The following is a 6,000-nucleotide window of genomic DNA, read 5'->3' as shown; positions in this document are numbered from 1 at the left end:
AATTAAATATTTACTTTGGACTTGTTTTCTAATCTAGGGCTTTAATGCTGCACAACACAGGTGCAGACTTTTGTCATTTTAAGACTACCAATATTATTTTCAAGATAAGCTTAAGTTTTAGTGTCTTGCAAGAAATACTGAGGCTCATGGGCGTGCAAGCAATTTCCTAAAGGAGTCCTAGGCTTCTAAATCACTGGAGTATGTTTGAAGACTTAACCCCTTAACAGAAAGCTATAGTGATTAGACAGAATACATTCTGATACACAGGAAGTTATGAGTGGCTTTAAGGATTTAGCATAAGTCAGTAGGCAATTAACTGCAGCTAAATCAACACAAGAGAATGTCCACTCAGATTACACAGTTTAACATCAGTTTCTATACAAATATAAGACTTACCTGCTTAACACCTTTATAGCTGCATGACTATAACTTTACACAACTACTCTGAGAAATATGAATGCCACTCTCAGTGACACCAGCCTCGTAGCTAATCAAGGCTATAATGCTACACTTCCCCCTAAATAACTGTTCGGTATCATATACATTTAGAATAAGGAATACTGATACAATATGATCACCCACCGCTTCTGGAAGCCCTGAAGTTCCCAGCAGACAGAGACCTCATTTTACACAGAATCCCACATTCCCAGCAATGGCACTCAAAGACTGTCCTTGAGCAGAACTGGCTGTCATTACTTGACATGGAAGACAGGAAACAAGGAAACTTTTAGACTGCTGGTTTGGAAGCAACACATGTGGGCTGACAGCTTAGCACTGGGGGCCTTGGAGGCTGACTCTGAGCCACCAAATGACCACTGTAGCACTGACACAGAGCTATGGACCTGGAAGCTCAAGTTCTTGGTTATTTTCCAGATCTGCTGGTTAGACTCTAATTTAAAGATGCATGTTGCCAGTGGATCCAGCCTGCATATACTCAGAAATGTATTGAATATATTTTGGTGAAACATTTTGGGGTTCATGAATATTTATTTTCTATTAAAACCCTTTTACATTGCAAAATTTTCATTACTTTCAGTTGAATTTTCACAATCACCTTCTGTCATACTCACACAGTATATCCAGTATAATTAAATTCATTTGACACTGCAAGTGCTTGGGTACTGCCTAGAAATTCATTTGTAAGAAAGACGGTCAACAAAAAAATTAAAGGCAACTTTCACAAAAATCCTCATATTTTTCTGCCTTTGAGATATGAGTAGATAAAATGAACTTGCATAGAATAGAATAGAATAGAATAGAATAGAATAGAATAGAATAGAATAGAATAGAATAGAATAGAATAGAATAGAATAGAATTAGAATTAACCAGATTGGAAAAGACCTTCGAGATCATGGAGTCCAACCTATCATCCAACACTATCTAATCAACTAAACCATGGCACCAAGCGCCCCATCCAGTCTCCTCTTAAACACCTCCAGTGATGGTGACTCCACCACCTCCCTGGGCAGCACATTCCAATGGCCAATCACTCTTTCTGTGAAGAACCTCTTCCTAACATCCAGCCTAAACCCTAGCATAGCTTGAGACTGTGTCCTCTTGTTCTGTTGGTGATTACCTTGATGACATACGGTTCCAGAATCATGCCACTTTCCAGAAAATCTATGATTAATCTATATGTAGTATTTCTTTCCTCATAATTCTTGATAAGTTTTCTGTCTTTAGATGATTGCTTTCCCTGAACAAGCATACTTGTTTTTTTAATCTGAATTCTGTCTCTCTAGTGTATAGACGGGATATACTAACATAGTAGCATAATATACCCTGTGCACCAAAGCACTTAATCTCAGATCAGCTGAAGGGTTTAAATACATTTGTTTTCAAGAAAACACCTAAATTGAATGTATCCATAATCACACTGAATTACAATTCCACACTGGCCAGAATAACCAACTGGTTTTGAAAGGAATCATGAAAACATCATCTGGGCCACGTTTCCATGCAGGAATTGTACTACTCCAATTATCTTCTAAAGTGTGGATGCAGATACATTGACATTGAAGTGTTCATGTCAGAGGAGTTTGCTACCATACGGAAAACAGAACATTGTATCTGCTTTTTTTCATCTGCATTTTCCCCATAGGTTTCAGCTGTGTGGTTGTTCTGGTAAAAGTAATGCCTCAGACCAAAATATTACATAATAGTAAATGCTCCACACTGGAAATGTCAGTGACATGAGTAACTTCATCTGTCAAAGACATCATGAGGTTGTGAAGATAGACCTGGATGGAAAAATACTTGCTGTGCCTAAAAAAGAAATGTTCCTTCTTCTTAACCAACCAAAAGGTTCCAAAAAGGCTTTTTCTTTTGGAGGGTAAACACAAATGTAGTATATTGCTGGAACAAAATAAAATAAATATGAGGATAGTAAAGGGTGAAGCAGAGGACTAAAAGAAGATGCAGATTTATAGCTTTATCTATATTTTTGATGTCTTTCATAACCTGATTTCTGTTTGAGTTCACATGCTGCAAATGGCATAAACATTAGACAGCAAGTGAAATGATTAAGCAGGAGTACACCAGTAGGAAGCAGCACAATAACACAGCAGCCTCATATGAGAAGGCTATATTCCAGCAGTCGGTAAAAACAAGGGCAGCTAGCAGCGGCTGAAAACCAGCAAAGGACGGAAAGTACCTGCAAGGGCATGTCTTCTGGACACTATCTTTTTTAGGGTTGGAATTTTCAAGTAAAGTAACATATACTGACCTAACAGTGATTTACAAAGGGAAAATAATTGTTTTCTTCGTTCTTGTGAGGTTCTGGAACTGAAAGAAATTGTCAGCGCTGTTTTTTTGCAGACTGATTTACCTACAGGACTCTCTGGAGATCTTGGATGTTTCATACAAGCCTTTTATTTTAATTTATTTGAATTAACTGGCATCAGTTTCTGATTTAATACTGTGAGAGAATAGGGAGCAAGGAAATATAAAAGGCTTTAGCAAAGACATTTTTGCCTCTTAACTATTCATTCAACATTAGAATGGGAAATTTACAAACTAGAAAATGAGTGTTAAGTGGGTAAAAAAGAGTCTCAATCACCTCATTTAATCAGCATTTGTTTTTCCAGTTGGCTAATGTCCTATACCATTGTCTGCTCTCTGGTATAATACTTTATCTAAAATGTTGTCATTCTTAAATTTCTAGTAGTACTTTTTCTTTTTTTCCTCCTAAAAAAATGAATCCATTGATTTAGAGGTATAATATTTCTTTCTTCTAAAAGGAAAGAGAGATGAAACAGGTTTTTATATTAAGACTCAAGAAGCGTATTGCATGTTATTTATTACTAAAAAAGGCAATTAGCTAGTATGGAGAATTGTTTATTATTATTTCCCAAATTTTGAAATTAAGATTTTAAAGGGAATATGGCAATAGAATGTGATGTAAATGGCAATAAAATTTGATGTAAATGCATTTCATTTAAACCAAAACCAGGTCAGTATGAGGCAGATGTCGGTGGAGAACTAATCCAATGGTTTGATCAATTCCAAACATTGATTAATGTTCTTTCATTTGACAGGGAACATATAAATATATTAATATATAAATATATAAATATATAAGTTTATAATATAAAACTATGCATATAGGCAAAGCCTCTTAGTAGTAACTCTGTAACTTACAAAGAATTTGAAAAGCCTAGATGTGCCATTACCACTACCCAGAGAGGTGGTGGAGTCACCATCATTGGAGGTGTTTAGTGCTTGGTGCCATGGTTCAGTTGATTAGATAGTGTTGGATAATAGGTTGGACTCGATGATCTCAAAGGCTTTTTCCAACCTGGTTAGTTCTATTCTATTCTATTCTATTCTATTCTATTCTATTCTATTCTATTCTATTCTATTCTATTCTATTCTATTCTATTCTATTCTATTCTATTCTATTCTATTCTATTCTATTCTACCAAACTACCCAATCTGGTCACTAAGTGTGTAATGAAGGATAACTTCTAAATTGACCTTTCTTTGAATTCTCAGCCATATAGAAACTGAAATTCAAATTGGGAAACTGTTTTGTAAATATGTGAGTCAGAAGTGTTATTGTTTTAACATATGAATATGTTCTTTGAGAAGCTGATGAGAGTTAAATTCCCTGAGGTTAGGTGAAGTGTCATTGTAACCACACAGTTTTATCCTGGGCTGATTATGTGAAAATACTTTCCTTTTTTTTTTTAATCATACTACAGAAACTGATAATTCTGTCAGAGAGTTGACAGACTCAAACCTTAAGGCAACTTATTTGCCCCTTCATCTGCAAAGCTCAGAACTATGTGTTTATCTGTGTTGCAGGGGAAAAAAATAATGTAAAAAAATTTAAGAAATTAAAAAGCCTGGTGCCAGAAAACCAGCACTCATGCAACCCTTTGCTAACAACTTGGTGCCAGTAAGTGGCCAGTGGGACTGATGACACACTTCCTTTCTGAGCACTGACAATACAGAATTTGAATAGTGCATTGCATAACCTGAAGATTTTCATTCCAAAAAAACAGAATAAGAGCTTGAAAAAAAACCACAAACCTCTGTGCTGCTGTCCCGCTCACTTTCCCAAAATCTTGTGCAGAGCTCACCACTCCATTCTCAGTTTGCTAAGCACTGTTACAGCTCCAGAAGTAACGTGAACCAGCCAGGTATTTTCTGTGCATCTTTCTCTTTATCTATACAAAAATATATAGGGTGATACTTTAATATGATAAAATCCCATTAAGGGAAATCAGCGCTATAGAACAGTTTCCAGATTCCTCTCTTAACTATCCATAACATACATATGAACCCATCTTGAATGCAAAACTCATTTACACATGCAAATTGCATAACTGATTGAACAGTTACCAGATTTATGTGTTCAGGTGGGGGATTATTTTAACATGTACTTCAAATTGTGTGGATGCAGTGTAGGCGTTCTGCTCAGTTGATGACTAATCTCCCTCAGGGGAGACCCATGAAAGGGAGAAAATAATCTGTCAAGAACATACTTAACTTGATTAGTTTAAGCCTAAACACTTGAGCAGCCTTTGAACCTGAGCCGAGATGGTTCTAGGAACCTTCTCTAAGGCAAGTGCCTCTGGCTGAAGTTTCAGGATTGCTGTCTCTTCCTTATTAAAGGAACATATTGTACAAGTAAAAGGATATTATGCTGGATCTGGAAAATATTTTCCAAATATGTACTTAGTGTGTGTTTAGATACTTAAATACTGCATGAACTACTTTCAAACAGCATTGTGTATTTAGGGCACGAGTCTGACTCAGGATGCTACATGTGGCTGGGTTTGTCTGATTTTCACAGTTTTATGTTTCTGCTGACCAGTATCATGTCTAATTGCGCCTCTTGCTTTTCACACCCAAAAACTGCATGCTGCTTCGAAGAGAGTGTGGACAGCCCATCTTTATGCAAAAAAAAAGGGACAAATATGTGTGGTTTTACTTAAAAAGAAAAAAAAAAAAAAGTGTTGTTTCTGTTCATATGCTGGTCCTTGGGAGGGGAATGTACCTTCAGAAGCGACAAGCGCCCTTCAAATTCTTATCTAAAGGAATCCCACAGGAAACCTTGGAGCTCTTACGAGAAGTTATGGTTATTTATCAGATTTACAAGGACACTAGTCTTTGGCTATCAAGCCCTCTTGGAGCCACCAACTGTTCTCTCCCTTTCTCCTTGTCTTTAACAGTAGAAGTAAACATTGATTGAAGTTTGCTTCACTCTATCAATCTATAGTACAAATAGGCTTTTAGTACAGTATTAGTCCTGAAATCATCTTCAGGTTATGTCAAGTTACAGAGTCTAGCAACTGACAACAAACATTTGGACCCAGCCTTTACTGGGTGGGGAAGCAGTAAGAACATCTTCCTCACAGTAACCAATGGCTATCACTTTCCTGATTTGTTAGTTGGCATCTTTAATGGGTGCACATCTCTCAACATCTTAACTGCAAAGATCCATATATTTCCCATAGGGCTGGCTCTCCTGAAAAGCCAGAAACTGAAGTAAT

The sequence above is a fragment of the Melanerpes formicivorus genome, unplaced genomic scaffold (assembly GCF_026170545.1).
Source record: "Melanerpes formicivorus ecotype bairdi unplaced genomic scaffold, bMelFor1.0.p_v2 SCAF_2, whole genome shotgun sequence".
Lineage (NCBI taxonomy): Eukaryota > Metazoa > Chordata > Aves > Piciformes > Picidae > Melanerpes > Melanerpes formicivorus.
Note: the sequence above shows the minus strand (reverse complement) of the source record.